We start from the raw sequence: 20,975 nt of genomic DNA on the forward strand, positions 1-20,975 counted from the left end.
TTTCCACTTGGTCTATATTGACTTGGTCTCACATGGCCCTGGGCTCTGCCCACATGCTCAGCAGGGGGCTCTCTCTGAGTGTCTTCACTACTGTCCCACATTCTAGCAGCACAGACCAAGCTGCCTTCTCCCGCGAAAATCCAGTAAATTGTCCTGTTGTGGTATATCGAGGCTGACTTTTGTCTGCCAGGACCTGGGTTTCAAAAGTCAGTGCCACAAGATCGCAGCCCACAATTAAACATTAGAATTTAAGCTTCACATTAGACTCTGTTTTCTATATTAGGTTATAAAGCATCTCTTTCTGAATAGACTTTTTACCATGCTTTTTTAGAAATAATAACCCTGGCTGGTGTGACTCACTGGATTGAGCTCGGGCCTGTGAACCACACAATTGCCGTTCAATTCCCAGTCAGGGCACATGCCTGGGTTGCAGGCCAGTTCCCAGTAGGGATGCACAAAGGCAACTACAGATTGATATTTCTCTCCCTCTCTCCTTCCCTTCCTCTCTAAAGATAAATAAATAAAATCTTTAAAAATATATAAATAAATAAAAACCCAACAGAATGCATCTTTTGCTACATAAATGCAGTACTTGATCTTTAATTCATTTTAATTAAATGTTTATTTTATTTATATGTGTTGTGGAAACTAATAATTTCCCCATGGCAATAAATCCATTTATTTAAATTTCTATTTTTCTACCCCAAAATTGATAAGAACAATTACAGTAATACTAAAACAAAACAAAACAAAACAAAAACTGTCTTAAGACATAATTATGTGCCAGGCTATATTCTTATTTAATTTGAGCTTTTAAATCTATATCTACTCTGTAAAAATTTCTTATTCTTCTTGATATTCCCCCCCAAAACTTTATTTAGCCTGCTAAGTGTTTATAATCTGTTTAATAACACGTGATCTAGCTTTCCAGGCTCTCTCTTTCACTCTCTCCTTGTAACTTTGCAAGTCTGTTACCATCGTGACTTCCTGATATAAATTAACTTAAACAATTACCTCAATTCTTATCCAACATAATGAACATAATCTTTGAAATATTTGGATGTATTTTTATAATACATTTCTGGCTGAATCATAAAATGTCGCAGAAATTTGGTCGAAACCACACATAAAATCTCTGAGAGGAAGTAATCCTCCAGGAACAACCCAGGCATCGTTTTCCTGATTTCACTCCACGGTGGTTTCCTCACTGCAGAATGACCTAGTAGAAAGAACAATGCAATGAATGCTGAGGACAACTTTGCGTACTCGGTAGTCTGGAAGGGGATTAGGAAATGTTCCTTCATCTTTCAATTCCTTTATCTCATTATCTGAAGAGTAAGAAATTTGGACGAGATCTCTTCTGGTCTGCTCTAGTTATAAACTTGTACTCTTCATGAAAAACAATGATAAAATAAATCACAGTGTGTTTTTATAAATACTGTTTCAAGTTTCATTGAATAGTTTAAATAAATAATACTTTATGGAAGGGATCCCAGATGACATTCATGACAAAAGGGAAGGAGCAAAATGTGATGATAAAATTGTAAAACAAGTTTTCTCAATTGTCATTAAATGTCTTTAGTTACTGTTGCCCATTTGACCTGCCTTCATGTAGGTCATTGTAAATATCTTCTTTTGTATGTTTGTATTGTTTAATTTTTTTAAGTCTTGTAAAAATTATAGCCAATAAATCAATCATTTTTAACTGCTTAATATGTGCTTTGATAAATCTTTATCTAGCGGTTTGCATAACTGTTTTCTGACAATAACAATGATAACTGGTAGTTAAAAGGATGTGGAAGGTCCACAGGGGTTCTAGACAGTGTTTGATCTGATTTGACTTAGTGCTGTAGCTTCTGTTAGAGAGAGATTACCTCCTCCTTCCTCTAATTCAGGCCAGTTTCGCGTGTTTGAGGAGAGAAATTATTAAACGGTAAAATGGGAAAAATTTGCAGTGTTATCTGGGGTCCTGGTTAAAAACAACCTCAGGAATATTAAAGTGAAATCCCCAGAAAATATGAAAAACCAGTGTTGGACACCATAGACTAAAAAAGGAAAAAAAAATGGACATTGGCATACTCTAAATTTCTTCTGTCTGCTGTGAATGTAGTGCACATATATGATTAAAGATGCATCTCCACATATCATTTCATTATTTGTAATAAGAGTGTAAAACATAGGTAGATGTAAGCCACATGAAGTTGCCTTTAAGATCTACATGACATAGATCTGTAGCCTCGTGCTCAGCTTGTAAGGAAATTCCACAGACTTCCCGGCTTTTCTAGGAAGTCTGTGGATCTGTTTTGTCTGTTCACTTTGGATCTCATGGTATTACTATGCAGAACCCTCGATAATTATGCATATCTTATTATATCACTCTGACACAGACATTGTTCTGCAGGGTCATCTCAATCCAGATGTGTGATACTATTTCCCTGACTCCCACTAAGCGATAGGGATACAAATAACTTTTAAGAAGAGTATAAAGAAAGAAAAAGAGGGAAAGGGATTATGAATGTAAATGGATCTAATAAGAAAGTTTGGACTTCATGATTCATCATAGGAATGAAAACATCCTCAGAGAGAATATTGTCTAAAAGACTAAGATGGGTCAGTGATACTTCCCTCCTCACAAACTAACAATTTAGCTTGTCACAGCTTCATGAGTGCCAGCAGAGGACAAGGCCTTATCTGTTCAGAGAAAAGAAACTTATTGCTCATGGCTGATCGGAAAGGATGACCTTTGTGTGTGTCTTGATTCCACTTGTCCCACAAGTTAAACTGGGATGATGCAAAGTGGACTCAGGTAAATGCAGCCTATCTGGATGGATAGGTTATGGATCTCAGCCAAGGAAACACAAGTTTAGGAAATGCCCATTACAGTAAGGGTGCTGCCAGCCAACCTGCTCAATCTTTGCAAAACAGAGAAGCATTAGGTTTCTTATGCTTTGCTGTCCTGGACAGCAAACAAGTCAGTCCTCTGCTCTGGAAGGAGAGAGTATCTCTCTTTTGCACAGGATTTTGCCATATAAACATCCTTGAAAAGGTAATCCAGAACAAAATTTGTCAGAAACTCTGCTCAAAGGAAAGAGGAAAAATAGAAGAGAACTATGGAGAATAATCTTCCAATGATCTCATTCTATAATAGTTGTATAAGAGATAACCCGGGAATGATGATTTCTCTACCTCATACCTCTCTTTTCATTTCTCAGTCTGCTTTATTCTATTCTCCTCAGTCTTTTTAATATAAAGAAGCTTAATCTTGCACTCAGTGATTGAAGGTCACAGAATATATTCCAAAGGATAAATATATTGTTTAAGTAACATCTGCTTCAAGGTAGACCTAAATTCCCAACTAATAAGAAATTGTAATTTTTTGCTATAGTGTTTAAGTAATATATTTGCCAAATCTAGAAGTCACAAATTTTCTATTTATCTCTGTAGTATTTCAAGGGAAAACAAAGATATACCTACAGACATTATTCTCTTAAAATTGTACAACCAAAATACATTTGTATATAAATTAATCCTGGAGGCCTTGGGGTCCAGAAAAAGACTGTTAAATCACAATGTCATAGTCCAGGCTACAGTGTACTTTACAGAAGTTAATCATCTGTACTGGTAGCATTAGTTAATGGATGACAAACGGAGATGGACATCAGCCTGAATATTTCATATGTATAGGCAAGACCCCCAATTACCTAAATTGGAAAGAAAAAGGCTGCTTTAAATAATTAGAGTAACTGGCATTAGAAAGTAAATGTCTAAATGATCAAAAGAAAAAGAAAAAAACCCTAAAATAAATAAAAGTAAAAAATATATAGATAAGTTGACAAAGTGTAGGTTAAAATGCATAATTGAAAAAAAATAATATGACAAAGTAAATAATATGTGTATGTGTGTGTGTATAATTTAAACTCTGAGAGCCCAAACTGTCTTAATATTCATTGGTAGTGTGTAAATTGGGAGAAAGTATTTGTATGAAGGGAGAGAATATATAAAAGAAAATGAATAAATATGCAAATATCTTTTGGTCTCTCATTTTAAATTTGTAGTAATTTTTGAGAGAACCAATAGAAAAAGTGATTTTTGGATACAATGTCTGCCATAGTCTTATATGACATATACTTGAAAAACATGTTTTAAATACATGCATATATTGTAAGGGCTAGTTACATAAGACAAGTCTGAATCAGCACTGTGCAATTTGCTATTTGTTCTATCCAATTAAAAGAGGTATGACTACACATGCTCAAAGACCTTACTAATACAAGGAATATTAATGTCATTCACACAATGGCTCTGTCCTAAAGTGTCTGCATTTATAGCCTAACCTCATTAATGGCAAGTCTGTGATCTTGGGCAACATTGTTCTTCACTCTGCTTTCACACTTTTCAAAAAAGCATGGTGGTGAAGACGATCCTCAAGTGACATTTGGCTTTTAAAATTCCATGATTAAAACAGAAATCAGAGCCATCTATTCTCTAAGACAAACCTTGCTGAAGAGCTCATTTCAGATAAGTTCTCGTGAAAGTGTCCACAACCTTATGACCAAGAGGAATCCCTCCTATTCTTTAATGCTTGACTTAATGCATGAACCACACTTGCCCAATAAAATCACGAGACAGAATTGCAATCACTTACATTAAAGCTGCCTGAGCATGCTATGGCTACAGACAATGGTCTACTTTGATAACTCTTAAGGAAAGTGTAAACAAAGAAAGGACACAGGACAGGACTTAGCAGAAAGAAATTTGATCAGAAGATCTCTAAGATAAGAGAGAGCCTAAAATAGAGTGGTCACATATATAATTATCCTTGGTTTCCTGGGAATTCAATATTTCACTGGAAGGTTTATGTGATTTTATTTTTACCTTCAATATACTTTTACATGCCATTTCATGTATTTTATATAGGTCACTCCTGAAGCATCCGGAAGATTCCCAAGATTGCGAATCTGAAATATTTCTATAAAAGATAAATACCTCAATTTTTAAAATATTTATTTATTTATTTATTTATTTATTTATTTATTTATTTATGTTTAGAGAGGGGAAGGGAGGGAGAAAACGAGGGAGAGAAACATCAATGTGTGTCTGCCTCTCATTCGCCCCCTACTGGGAACCTGGCCTACAAGAGTGTGATCTGACTGGGAATCGAACTGGTGACCCTTTGGTCCTCAGGCCCTTGCTGAATCCACTGAACCACATCAGCTAGGGCTCTTTATCAATTTTTAAAAACTTTTCAGCCAAGTACAATATTTAAAATTTCATGTCATACAGAGGAAATCTGAAAAAACATTATTTATAGAACAAAGTAAAACAAAGACATTTTAACCCATTATAGCAACAAGATGGCCAGGATCTCATTGAAATTGCTTAAGTGACCTGATGATATCAAGTTGTATTTGTCTAAGTGTTATGATATCCATTGAAATATTCAGCTAGCATACACAATTCCAAAAGGTACACCTCAGAAAACTGGAATATGAGCCTTGAAAAGACTGATGTCTACAACATCTAATGTTTTGTTCAATTCCACTTCATCTAGTACCAGGCAGACTGTCTACAACTCCCTTCCACTCACCAAAGAACTTAAGACATTTTTAGGGACAGGAAAACAATTCATTAAATTATACATTTTTAAATCATAAAAATCAATATTAAAAATTTATTTAAATCTTTGAAAAATAACAGCATTTCTAATTAAATATCAATACTAAACAGATACTTTAGAGAAAATGCTAGCTGATTTTTAAGCATTTCCAAAAATTAAGATCAAAAGAAACTTCTAGAGAGAATTACATGTCTTATGCATACCTTTTAAGGAGAGAAATTATGTCATGACTTTTTATGTTCTTAGAACATAGATATTTCAGGGTTATATTAGTACTAACATTGACAGCTTCCTGAAAAGGACCAGCAAGATGCTGAACTCTTACCAATAAGCTGTACGTTGGTCATGTTAAGATATACAACATTTTTTCCCTTTTATTTTCCAGAAAGAATGCATTAGAGCCTTCTACTTAAGGGGATAGGTTTACTATATTTTACCTTCTAAAAACATTCTACTTAAATAATTTTCTCCCTTTTTTTCTTAAGTAGTTTAAAATAAAGACTCTTCAGCCCTGGCTGGTGTGGCTTAGTGGATTGAGCACCTGACTGGGAAGCAAAGGGTAGCTGGTTGGATTCCCATTCAGGGCACATGCCTGGGTTGTGGGCCAGGTACCCAGTAGGGGACACATGAGAGGCAACCACACAGTGATGTTTCTCTCCCTCTCTTTCTCTGTCTCTTCCTCCCTAATAATAAATAAATAAAATCTTTAAAAATAATAAAATAAAATAAAGACTTTTCATTAAAGATGGTGACTTTAACACATGTATTTTCCTTACCAGTGTCTCAATTATCAGCAAAAAAAAAAGACAATAAAAAAGCTCTAAAAAGCCAGAAAACATAAATTCTACAAGGACAAAGGGATTAAAAGAAAATGTCACAATGTCTTTTTTCTTGAAAATTGGCAAATAGATTAGTGATAACTGACTCCGACCGAGAATGCAAAGAGGAAACAAAGGAAACAATAGAAGACTCAGATGTCCTCTGAGCTTAGTGCTCTGTAGAATTCAGAATAGGCCTCAGGTCTCCTAACACCGGGCAGCTCTCACCGTAGTAGTTACAGGATTTAAAAGAGGAGGAAGGTATGAAAGATACAGATGGTTATATTACGCTTGTTTGTTTATTTTGTTGATTAGGTTCCACTTATAGGTGAGATCATATGGTATTTGTATTTCACCACCTGGTTTATTTCACTTAGCATAATGCTCTCTCCAGTTCCATCCACACTCTTGTGAAATGTAGAAGCTCCTTATTTCTCTCTGCTGCATAGTATTCCATCATGAAAATGTACCAGTTTTTTGATACGCTCTTTTACTGATGGGCCTTTTGGTTGCTTCCAGCATTGGCAATTGTGCTGCCATGAACATTGGGGTGCATAGGTTGTTTTGAATTGGAGTTTCAAGATTCTTAGGGTATAATCCCAGCAGTGGCATTACCAGGTCAAAAGGCAGTTCCATTTTTAGTTTTCTGAGGAAATTCCATACTGTTTTCCACAGTGGCTGCACCAGTCTCCATTCCCACCAACAGTGTACCAGGGTTCCCTTTTCTCCACAACCTCTCTAGTACTTGCTATTTGTTCATTTGCTTATGATGGCCATTCCGACCAGTGCGAAGTGGTATCTCAATACTTATTTCAGTACATGATGAATTCTACTGGTGTCTGAGATAATAAGTACAGTTCCACATATGGATCTGTGGAAGTATCTTCGTGGAAAATGATCACTTTAGAGGAACCTTGGAGTTTTCATACTGGCATTTAAGTTTAACTTAATGTTGGGGGATGTAGTGAATTAAAGTCAAATTCAAGTAGGTTTGTAGACATGAAAAAAAAAAAGAAAAATAGAGCTGGAATTCTAGAGACTTCTCCACCAAAGGAAATGCAGCCTTCAGGGAATCAGGCCCACCTGAACTGGGAGTACCGTATGGAAAACGGAAGAACTGGAAGAAAATGTGTGTTTGAACAGTATGAGCCCTTCCCAGCCCTATTCTTCTGCCATGACCCCTAGGACTCTGACACTCAAACTTTCACTCCTTATCAGGAAGAACGATAGATTTCTCTATGAAGAAAACTCACAGGGACAAGGAAAAGCATGTGAGCAATGGCATCTGTCGTTCTCCAAGTGAAAACCTAGCAAAGTCACCGTTAGACAAAAGATTCCAGTAACAAGCCTTACTGGGCAATTATATGTGTATCGTATGTAGTCTTGTTTAGTGTCTTACTCTTCAACATGAAAAGGAGCTCAGGATCACTAAAAATTACAGAAAATACACTCTGTAAAAGAAAATGAAATGAAGATACACCGTAAATGAATCACACAAAATAGGCCAAGCCAAAAGCAGGACGTACAATAAAAAGTCAGGATCTTCTTGGCGTAAGGGAGACTAGGCCCCCTCGCACGGAGAATGGCATGCCGTCAAGGTTCCTCACACACACACACACACACACACACACACACACACACTGTGGGGTTAGACGTAAAAGCAGATGTGGTGTTTGAATCTGAATTACTCCAAAAGCACATATCTGAAATGGTGTTTTTAGATAAACACAGACAAATACAGACATTACTCGATTTCTCCTTAACCCGAGCAAATTTATTAATTCGAGTTGTAAGTTGAAGTGAGGTGTATGATCACCTAAAACTTTTAGACAAATTACACTAGTAACTGACTCACTATTTTGCATTATACCACTCAACACATATTTGAAATTAGGCTCTTCAAATCATGCATTTGTTCTTATTAATAGTTTATTATGGAGCTAGAACATTAAAAACATCAGGAAATTAAATAACAACCACAATATAACTATGGATTTAAAATATAACAAAAGATCAAACTTAGGATATGAATTAAATATTTCACTAGTTTTGTTTTGTTGTAATTATGTAAAATCATATAAATGCATCACCAGTTGCAAACAGGGTGATTTGTTTTACTGAAGAAAATAAAGGAAGCTCTAAGTTGGTTTATTTAAATTATGCATTCAAATCAAAATGAAACTATAGAACGTTAATTCTGGAAAGTTTATAAGCTCATATAGCCTTACATTATAAACTGGTATATTTCAATTTGATGAAGAATGTTAGTTATATTAATAAACAACAAAGACAATTTACATTTAGGCCAGCAACTCTCTTCCCTTTCAAATAACAATTTCAAATTGTCTTTTTGGAAATCATCATATAATTTAATTATTATTGAACAAAGTTAGAAGAATTAGTTATTTGAGAATATAAATCAGCAATTTTATTAGAGCATGAAATTATGTACCTCATATAAAAGGTGGAAACCCAAAGAGTTTAAAGATGATGCTATTGACATATCACATTTTCTAATATAATGTGATTAGTAGTTGCATTTATATAAATGGATGGAAGGGCCTGGTGTTATTAAGTGCACACACCAAATAATTCCATTAAGATTTTTCAGGGGCCTGAGCTTATACTCATTTAACAGCTCAATTGCATACTCTCCTCATATAAAACATCCAGGTTGAATTTTCATAACCAGGGGAAATGAAGACCTTAATTAATTATTCTAATAACTTCCACTAAAGCCACACTTGGTTCTAAAGAATTGGAAGCAGGAACAATTTATACTTTGATTCCGTGAAGTAATACTCTATACTAGTTTCCAAATTAATATGATCAACTGTATTGGCTCAGACGTTTCTTCAGAAACCTCAGGAGAGGAAGAAGAAAAACAATCTTTGGAGCAGACACGGCAGTAGAAATGGGTAACCAGCAGGTGCTTTGAATCGCTCTTTAAGTTGTGTTACACTGAAAGATTGCATTTTATTCTTTCTGTAACATAAAAATGGTAATAACATGTGGCTCACCAAGACATTGGATTTTTTTAATGAAAGAGCCAAAAATTAAATTCTAGAACGTTAAGAAAAAAAAAAGTAAGGTCTTTACACTGAAGAGAATAAATCTGACCTAGATGCTGGTTTAGAGTTTGGGTATACAAATTCAGTTTTCTCAGAGGATGATCACATACTGTATGTTTTACAATGCATACTTTAAAGTAACTTAATTTTTTGCAACTTTACTTAAGGTTATTGTGTTGCCATTCAATATATATGTATGTCCCTTTTACCAAACTGAGGGTGGGGGTGGGGGGCAACAGAAGACAAAGAGGGAGAAGTGGAGGAGGCCAGGAAGAGAATGACATGGAGAAAGAAGAGAGGGGGAGGGAGCAGAAAGACAAAAAAGAAAAGCTTCCTATACACTTTCAGTAATTTGCTGTTGAGACAATGTAAAGCTTTAGTATTTGAATAGATTTGCAATGATTGCAATGTAAACATCAGCTCATAGCTCCTCAGTTTGATGTACCTGAGCGTTTTGTTGCAAAATTGTTCGTTGAAATAAGTTTTGCAACAGTAGAAATAAGCCTTTCAATTTTTTCCTTGAAAATTATATCTACATAATGTTGCATAAGATTCACAATTATCTAGAGGTAAAAAGTACAGAAGTACCAGCTCACGGAATCTTACTTAAAATTAATCTCTCTAAACTTGTTGACTGTGTTAAGTACCCATCTAACTGCAAACACACACACACACACACACAGCACCTGTGACTTCCAGGACCAGGCTTTGCTTGCTGAATTTAAAATCACAGAGACAAGCGTAATGAAAACAGGAAAGTCATGTGACCGTGAGTGTGAGAAGGAAATAGAGTTGGGCCTTGACCTGCATCTACCAGACGGAGAGGTGAGCCCGAGGAAAGGCCTTCTTGTCCTCAGCAGTCAGCAATGAGTCCGGGTTTAGTCGGACATGTAGTTTATTGGTACGTGGGCAGAAGAAACAAAGCTCAAAAGAGAGATGGGGACCAGATCCAAAGGGTTAAATGTCAACATGAGAATTTTAAGTTTTGTCCTGTATGCTGTGGAGATGGGGAAGGGGAGAATCAGTGAAACTGATAAAACACATTAGGGGAGCACTAAAAGAAAGAATAACAAATGTGTAACTAACTGGACATATAAAAAAGGTAATGTTGAAGAATGCTGAATTCTGGTCTTTCATATCTTCAGTATATGCTTGTAAAAAATGTGACAATTGATATTACCAGTACTACTTGCTTATTTAAAGGAGAATAAATACACTTGGTGAACATAAATATTTAGAAGGAGGTCTACTAAGATCAAAGATCTTAGAATAAAAGATCAAAGTTTTGCTTCACAAACAAACAGCAATATTGTGAAAGTTAAGTAAATACATACACACACATATATATATATTTATATATATATATATATAAACTTGAGGTAAATGATTATATAATAACTATAAAACCACTTTCATGAAGTAAAATTTTCTTATATGCCTGCACAAAAAATGTAATAAATTGTGCTGAAATGACCTTAGAAGTTAAATATATTAAATTAGTGTTTAAGATTTACTTCTATGACCCAAGAATGTCATATTCTTCTATGAATAAATCATAATGCAGCAGGAGTATTTTCCAGAAATAATGAATTTATGGTTCTTTTCAGGAGAGAATCAATGTTGTTGTTTGGTGTTTAATATATCCCACAGAGATTTAAGCTATTGAATGTAGCAAGTGTGTTACAATTTTTTCCCAAGTGCTTTATTTTTCTGAGCTGTGTTAGAAGTGAATGCTGTGCTTTCTTAAACAAGCAAATTTGCATCCATAGCCTATTTCTAACATGTGTAAGTTGTGGGTTTACCTATAGAAATTCAAAATAGCTGCTTATGCTTGCTTGGAATCACCTTTACCTAGGAAACTCTAGAAAAATGAGTAGAGCCTATTGTCTTATTGCAACAGAATGTCTTATAGAAAAGCCTGATTTCTTTCATTCTTTACAGTAAATGCCTCGTGAGGTATTTCAGAAGTAGAAAATAAGACAGAACATTGGGCTCAAGATGTGTGTTAGGATCAACACCTGTAAAAAATGGGGGGAAAGAAAGATCAATGGCCGGAATATTTGAGCGATGAGAAAGGTATAGAGGACCCATCAAAGATGAAGGTCTGAGGTTTGCACATGACAGTTGTCTTCCATGAGTGCACACTGGCTGGCATTCACACCTACATCATACCATAGGGAAGTTTCGACATTAGGTAAAACAACAACAACAACAAAAAGAAACCCAACAACTTTCTGTAACCTTGGGAGATCCTGAACTAACTGTTGGCTTTTGCCGAGTGAACTCGTTCGAGTCACTGAAACATCTTTCCTTGAGGGAGGGTAATATAGGCAGCACATTGCTGTGTCTACTGCAGTTTGCATCTTGGACCAATCCTCCCCAGCTCTGTACAATCATTCATGGGGCAGCTCTACCATGAATACAATGAGTTTTTCTTTGGAAGGGGAATTGAGAAGAATAAAGTTGTGAGACCAAGTTCAGTTTCTGACATTGCAGCTGGTCTCAAAACCACAGTTGATTCTAGTTGTTTTCCTATTTGACTATCTATTTCAGGTTCCTTTCATTTTAAGTGGCTTTGTTTCTTGACCTGAGTTGCTCACCTAGTGTGGTCATTTATACTTTGATTCACGAGGAGCCTGAGTTCATGTTTTTCTTCTGTGATCCCAGAAACGTGGGTGCATCTTTCTGGAAATAAAATGTGTTTGATGCAGTGTGTATTCAGCATCCAGAAGAAGACAGCCCACCCTTGTCTAGAATTGATACTGTCTTCATTTAGCTCTCAACATCCTTATCTCACATGATATTATACGGAGTTCTATACTAGTAGCACTCAGATGGTGGTGCTGACTGATAGTCTGCATGTAGGAAAGGGGAGCTCGTATTCAAACTGCACCAATATGTGGTAGTCAGAGCTTGAATATTCACACAAACGTCCTCCGGGTTGGCCTCCATTTCTAGGATAGGATAGTAGCAAGCCTACCTCCCTCTGAGGGAACTGACCCTCTGGGGATCAGAGTCAGTTACCACTGACAAATATGTTGGATTCTTTCCTTGCCTGTTGCTTTCTGAAAGCAATGTATACCAGGTCTCCAAATCCCGTGGTCACACTTCCTTTGCTGTAAAGTGACTCTTGACTGAGAGAATGGTTTTGCAGGATCACCAGCCCAGTGGTTCAAATGCTCAGTAAGTCCTTATACAGTAGTGATGAATGAAACCTTGCACAGAAGGTGGGCAAACCCATGTTATAATACTGACAAATCAGTTCCCCTTCCAGGCTGAGAATGTCCAATATGACCATGTGTTCATTGAGAGTAGCTGGAAATTCCTGAAAAGTGGTTTCACGTCAAAAGTACTACTAGTCTTTCTTCCTTGAAGACTTGGTGCTAAGAACAGTATTAGCTAGATCAGCTTGAATGAGTGAGAGGTTAGGCTTTTGAGTGGTAAATAACCCCATCTTATTCAGTACCATAACCCCATGATATTCAGTACCATAGCTACTCCACATATGCATCTTGTGCCTGTATGGGGTGGTCAATAACCATTCCTAGCTAACAACAACTTGCCCAGTCATTGTTTCTGTGTGGTTTTTTAGTGACTGGCTCTTCGATGGTGGGTATTCACTGTCAGAATTAAAACGTACGACGAAGACCTTTGCAACTTGTTTTTATGCTCATAGATCCACCCACACATGGGTTCCACGGATCTAAACACTTAACACCCAAACGTTTTCTTTCAGCTAATGTCATCACAGGCATTTCTTACTATACAGAGGTTTACTCACTCTTAGCTTGAGTAACTTGTGTTTTTGCACAAATTGGATAATTATGTTTGCTGCTTGAACCTCTGCTTTTGGGGAGGATGTTCCTGGAAAGCAGACTATGAATCAGGAAGGCAGGCGGTTTCTTGGAGAGCTCACTTCACAACTGTCAGCATTGAGGGAACAGAAATGTAGGAGCAAGGTGCAATTACAAAGAGTACTCAGATAGTCCCGCAGAAATAATTGAAATTGAGGTGTGGCTTCAGAATCTCCCCTATTGAGGAAATGGGGCTGGGAACTTTAAGCCTAAATGGATCTCTAAATGGATGCAAACTGCCCCCATGTGGGAGCGTAATGTGAGGGCACAGCTCCTCTTGCCCATTGCATTTCCTTCTGAGCTGTCAGCACCGAACACTCAGCGCCGGGAATGGAGTGTCTCTATCTTGCAGGAAGGATGTGAGGAGTACAGCACCCACATTAGAAAGAGCACTTCTGTAAACAGGGATAATGTGAAAGGCCACTACCTAAATGGGAATAGATTCCAAGACTGCTGACTTTTTGAAATATTCTTTTATAATTAAGGGAATGGATGCATATAAAAAGCACTTTGCATACCACCACATCTCACCAATGTAAAATAATATTATTATTAAAATAAAATGTTCAGAGCAGCATTTATTTAACTGATATACTATCGAAAAGAAGCCCAGTCAGCAGGCGTGTGAATCAGTTAAATAATTTAAAGTGCTGTGATAATGACTAATAAAAATGAAAGAAAATGGAGAGTATCTTCTTTGCCTGCTTAAAATATGTCAATCCTCTTAATACTTTTGATAAACAATTGTTAATAAAAAGCTAAAGTGAGAGGCAGTAAGCATTAATTTGAGATCAAAAAAAGAATAGCTGTTGGAGAAGCACCGATTCAGGCAGAAACCCAAATAGTGTTCAGATTAACAGACAAAGCCAACGGTATTTATTTATGGGAAAGGGAAGGGCAAAAATTGTATCAACAGAAGGAAGGTGTTTCTATGGGTAGCAATAAACTAACATAGTGATGCGAATTCCAAATTCTGTTTTAAATATTCAGTCCAGAGGTCATAAATCCAGCAGTCATGATATTTGCATTATTGTTATCCTCGTAAACAAGTCTTTGGGTGTTACTCGAATGCCAGTTGAAGGTTATTGTACTCTCTTTTTTTAAATTTTTTTTATTTATTTATCTTTAGAGGGGAAGGGAAGGAGAGAAGGAGAGAAGGATTGATGTATGGTTGCCTCTTGTGAGTCCCCTGCTAGGAACTGGCCCGCAACACAGGCATGTGCCCTGACTGGGAATCGAACTGCAATCGTGTGGTTCACAGGCCCACGCTCAATCCACTGAGTTACGCCAGCCAGGGCCTGTACTCTCTTTTAACATTCCAAAAATTTTTAGTACTAAAGAGAACCAAAAAATTCCTCCGCGGTGGCGGCTCCAGTTCTGTTTTAAAGTGGCCCAGTTTACATTATTTTTACATAAGAAAACTATTCAGGTTCATCCCAAAACTTAGCTGTAGAGAAAACAGACTTTTCTTCAAATTTTGAGGACATGTTAAGATGATAAATTGCTGTAATTAATGAAAAAGTATTGATGCATTATTAACTAAAGACCATACGTCATTTAGATTTTCATGGTTATTACCCAATGCCATTTTTCTGTTCCAGCATCCCATTTCTCTTGGCAGTTGAAGTTCCTCAGACTATATTTTGATTGCCTTGACACTTTTGACTACTACCACTAGTCGGTTATGTTGTAGAATTTGGAACTATTCTGATGTTTTTTTCATGATTAGCCTGGACTTAGGTGTTTTGAGTAGGAAGGCAACAGAGGCAAAATGCCATTTTCATGACATTGTATTAAGGGTACATAGTTTCTCCACTAGAAATAAGCTCTCCCCTCCCACCCCTGCACATAGGGTACCGTTTGTAAGGAAGTCACTCTGTGTAGCCTGAACTTAAGGGTGGGAGTTGTGCTAACCTGTCTTAAGGGCAGAGTGTCATTTTAACTATTTTAAATTCTTCTCACCAGATATTTTCTAATCTCCTTCCTTCTTTCCTTCCTTCCTTCCTTCCTTCCTTCCTTCCTTCCTTCCTTCCTTCCTTCTTTCCTCTCTTTCTTTCTTAAATCATGTATTTATATCAGTATGGAATCATCCATATTTATTTTTTCCCTTTGGGCTATAATCTAAAATTTCTTTTATTTACTTGTGCTTACATTTTTTACAGATATCACCAGAGTGGTCTTTCTGTTGGCTCCAATGTCCATTTGACATACCTCTACCACTATGTTTTTTTAAGCAGTTTATTACTTTTCTGCACTGTAAAACACGCCAGGCTTATGCAGTGTTTTTCTTTTGTTGTTTTTTTTTCTCAGCCCTAGGATCAGGCACTCTTCCAAAACTCCCAGCTCCTTTCACTGGAGAACAGCATTAAAAACCAAGATACGATTTCAAAGCATGCGCATGGCTTCTGGGACGCCATTGTTTTCAGTCCTAGAAAGCTGAATTTAAGGTTTCAACAAGGCTGTGCCCCTTCTGTGACTGTGTCGGAAATCTTTCCTTGCCTCTCCCAGCTTTGGCCATGGCTTTCAATCCCTGGTGTTATTTGTCTTGCAGCTAAATCGATCCAGTCCCTACCTCTGTTGCCACAGACTGTTTATCTCTTTTTGTACCCGAATCATTTTGGATTAAGATCCACCCTGATGGCATCATCTTAATTGCATCTGCAATAACTACATTTCCAGATAAGGTCACATATTCCTTACTTCACAAATTTGTATTCTATGATCATACAATATACTGTATTGTTATTTCTTTAAAGAAAAAACATGTTAAGGCACTATTTTACTTTGACCCATTTTCTTCTTTCTTTGGGCAATCTTTCTTCCTTTATATGAATCTAAATTAAATGAACAATCTTCATCATTTTCCTTTTTCATGAAGAACTCCTTTTAATATTTCTTTCAGGGTTCCTAAGGCTTTGTTTGCCTGAGAAATTCTTATTTCTTTGTACTTCAATTTGGAAGGATATTTACTCATTTTAGAATTCTATTGATACATTGGTAGGATTTTTATTCTTTTTCTTCTCTCTCTCTCTTTTTCTTTTTTTTTTTGGTCAAATAAAATGTGTCACTCCTTGCTTGCATGGTTTTGGATGAAAAGTCTGCAGTAATTCCTACCTTCATTTCTCTCTGTGGGATATGTATCCTTTTCTCTGGCTTCTTTCAACATTTTCTCTGTTGTTCATTTGCTTCAATTCAAATTTAATATGCCTAAATCTAAGGTTTTTAAAATTTTTTTCTTTGTTTGGTTGGTTAGTTTTGGTTTTGTTATTTATCTCATGTGGTGTTCTCTGAATCTCCTGGATCAATGCTTTGGTGTCTGAATTGCATTTTGAAAGGTTCTGAATTGTATTACTTCTAATATAATTTCTGCTCTGTCCCCAATTTGCTCTTTTGCTTTTTCAACGATTCATAGGTTGTGCATTTTGGAATTGTCTCACAAATATTAGAATCTCTGTCCTGGTTTTATTTTCATTATCTTTTTTCTTTAAATTTAAATTTGGGAAGTTTCTATTAACATTTTATTTTCAGAGTCCCTTACTATTTCCCAGTCATGCCAAAGGCATGCCTTATTTCTGTCAGAGTATTTTTGATTTTGAGCATGTATTTTAATTCTCTACGGACGTTTCCATCTCCCCTTTTACATTACATATTAGTTATTTCATTTCATCTACTTTTCTATTAGTGCCTTAACATATTTAATATGGTTATTGAAAATGTCCTGTTTGGAAACCCCCAAAAACATGTTATATAATGTCTGGTTTTGATGTTTCCTTTGTCTCTTTTAGACTGTGTTTTACTTGCTTTATAGCAGAGGTTTCAAACTCATTTTCACTGGGGGCCACATCAGCTTCAAGGTTGCCTTCAAAGGGCCGAATGTAACTTTAGGACTGTGTACATGTGACTGCTCCTTAACTAGTGGCGAGGAGCTCGGCACTGCCGCCAGGTAGAAACAAGGTGCCAGGCTGGATAAAACCAGGCAGATTTGGCCTGCGGGCCTTAGGTTTGCCACCTGTGCAAACCGGGCCTTAGGTTTGCCACCAGCATGACTTGTAAGTTTTTGCTGAAAGCCAGGCCTGTTGTATCAAGTAATAGAAAATGAGGCAAATAAGCTTTTTTTTACTATTATAAGAATGTGAATCATGAATCAAGCTCTTTCTATATTGAAGTTAAAACCAGAAGAAAATATTAAGATACTCCGTGTGTATCAGTGAAGAGAACAGAAATTTTTTTTCTTTTGGATATACAGAGGAAATGTTTGCTAAACACATTTTCACATTATCTACTTCTAGAAAACCTACAAAGAACAGAACAACCTGAACAAGATAAAACATTCTATTGTGGTGTCAGTCAATAAAGTGAATTAGCATATATTTGTAACATGTTAAGTACAATTCTTCTTCAATAGTAAACTTGTCCAGGTTTTGCTGCATATATGAATGTGTTATTTGACATAATTTGTGAATTTCCAAATAACAGCATTGCATTGTCATCATAATACAATGTTTGATGACAATTTAATACTTATATTTGTGTTTAATCTGTACATTTTTATTCTCTAAAATCTTGGATATATTCATTTCACAGACCTCATCTGAGGTAAAGTATTAGGATCTTAGCAGTGTGAAATAAAGGGGACGTGCAAAATAAACAATAGTCACAGGTTCAAAGAAGAAGGAAAATATTTCCCGTGGACAGGGTGGTACAGAGGTCTTTGAGAATTTTGCTATCAAAGCAACAAAGATATTAGAGAGTATACATCAGAATATAACCTTTGGGAAGCTTCTGATTCTGTTTTTCCTACAATTCTTTGTTGAGCACCAACTACTAGCCCATTTATTGGCATTTTATTTTAAGTAGTGATAGTAAAAACCTATTCAGTTAAGCACATTCTGATGTCACAGGAGAAACTGTCCCTTAGCTTTCCTTGCTCTGTGATTTACTATAAAATAATGTATAAACGACAGTTATTAATTATAAATAAAACCACATTTTATCTATGGGATTTCATTTTAAAGTAGCATGTCACGCTGTGTCTCTATTAAATTCTTATAAATCATGCCATAAAGTGGTAAGATATGAAAATGCTTTTCAAAATTTGAAACACTATATGTGTACTAATGAAATATCCTTAGTGAGCATATTAATTGTTGAAAGTCTTTGTTGTTTGTCAATAAAATGAGAATAAAGATGTTAGCCTCACAAGGTTTCATAGGATAATCACCATAAATGATATATTTATGACCATCTGTTTACCAATAAAGCTTATAACAAATGCAACATGCTACATTCACCAATAAACATTTACTGAGCATTTTAGAGTAGGAATACACCATTTCATTAACTTTGAGAAATTGTGCAAATAAAACAGACATGTTGTGTAACCTCATGATTACATGTTTGTTTAGACAGAAGATAAAGCACTGCTTAAATAACTATAGTATAAGGGAAGGAAGAGAAACAATCTTATTTCTTTCTCTCTAAAACCATAAACCAGGGCATATAATAGAAGACAATGTACACAATACTTTTTTTAATCCACTAAAACCCCTGTGAGAGGAGTTGTCTTTCAAATTTAATTTTAAAAGGAAAAAGCAGAAGCCTCAAGAAAAAAAAGTCTAAAATCATAACATAGTTTAATGCACTTCTCCAATTACAGTTTGACATTGAAAAGTATTTCTTATTAGATGATCACCGTCAGCTGAATGTTTCATTTAGTTTCTAGAAAAGAGTTTGAGAAAAGATACTTTTAAAAACAAAAATGTTTTCAAAGGTCATGAAAAAGGAAATTCTGACGAAAGATAACAGGACAATCTCCTCAGGAGTATCTTACACAATAATTTAATTTCTTAAAATACTTGAATAAAACGAGTTATTTTATGCTGGTTATTGTCTGAAAAGACTAGTATGGCCAAGCTGCGAGTAGGCAACCCAGCAAGAAACATTGGTTAATGTGTTGGAACCTACGCGTTCATCCCACGCATCGCTACTTTGTTTTCGCATTATTTTGGCAAACCTTCAAATAGAACTTCAGCACCTCAGTACTGGAGTTCATGTACATCTCATACCATCGATGTTCCATTTTTCTTAAAAGTTCGAGTCTTTGGCTGGAAAAGGAGGATATTTTAAATGTAAATAAATGAAAGAATGAATAATACACTGAAACAGAAGAAAACAATGGGCTATAAAAGAATTCATTTCCAGCATGTTCAATCGAAGGATTAAAAAAAGTGATTGTATTGAGAGAGATATTTTTATCACAAAATCTTTGTTTAGCAGATGGTATAATAATATTAATATAAATTAATTATGTACATGTATATTTTGAAAACATAAAGGCTTATTCTCTCTTTGATTTCTAGTTATCCATGATGCTCCCAGATACAAAGAAAACCGTATATTTTTTCATTCCATCAGAGTTGCTACCTTTTCCTGGGTGTTAGGTTCCCTGACTTGGAGCCACGTATGTAGGTATTTGAATTTACAGAGAAAACCCAAATTCTAAGAGATATGTAGGAGAACATCTCAAATGTTGGTGCAGTCTGAACACATCAATTTGTCTTTACCTCCCTGATTCTTTACCTTAAGTAGTTTACCTGCTAAAGCACAGGTATAGAGCAAGGTTTGGAATATAAAAACTGGTCTGTTTAGTAACATGAACTCTTTTCCCATCATATTTTTGTATTCTGCATTGTTTTGTATAAAACCTTTAAAACTGCCCAACATTATTTCTGAAGTATTTGTGTACAAATTATTTTTAGAGAAATGATAATACCTATAATTCTACATTCATTATGATTGGAATTAGATTTAAGGAGAGATGGAATAATAATGGATATACCATTATGAACTTATTGCCTATACAAATTAAATATGAGTAATAAAATACATCAAAAAGATAAAAATATTATTTTCCAAAGACTTAAAGTGATATTTGAATGTTAATTCTAATGCAAAAGGTGATGTACAAGCCATTCTATTTTGTGTACAACAAAACTGGGACCAGCTTTGTTTTGGTTTTTAGTTTTTCAGCTTATCTTTTCACTATAATGCTTACAAAAGGTATATTTATTAAGACTAAAATACATTTGGTTTTACATTATCATTTTGCTGTTTGCTTTTGGTAAAAATCCAGTAGGACCCTGTGTGGCTTTCCATAGCTTGTTTTCTGTCTGAAAGCTTATTTCCCAATTTCCGCCTTGTTATTTCCTATAGTCTTCCGTTATTCTGAGCTCTGATATTTTTCTCTCCGACACAGCAAAGCTTTTGGACTCAATTTGCATCCCGCCCCCCGCCCCTTCCTGAGCCAATGTTCTGGAAAAATGCCTCCATGCAGAAACAGAGCAGTTGTCGAGCTCATATTTCCCTTTTCTCAGAGATTGTAGTCCAATATCTAAAAATAGTTATTTTACTTTTTTATTCATCGATTTTGTAAAAGGAGAAAGGAAAATGGAGAAGGAGGGAGTGAAGGAGGGAGAGACAGAGAGAGATCTGTTGTTCCACTCATGCGTTCACTGGTTGATGCTTGTATGTGCCCTGACCAGAGAGCTATCCTGTAACCTTGGCAGATCTGGTGGACACTCTAACTAACTGAGCTACTTGTTTAGAGTTCAAACAG

The sequence above is a fragment of the Sturnira hondurensis genome, unplaced genomic scaffold, assembly GCF_014824575.4.
Source record: "Sturnira hondurensis isolate 20B ecotype Veracruz unplaced genomic scaffold, ASM1482457v3 Scaffold0015596, whole genome shotgun sequence".
NCBI lineage: Eukaryota > Metazoa > Chordata > Mammalia > Chiroptera > Phyllostomidae > Sturnira > Sturnira hondurensis.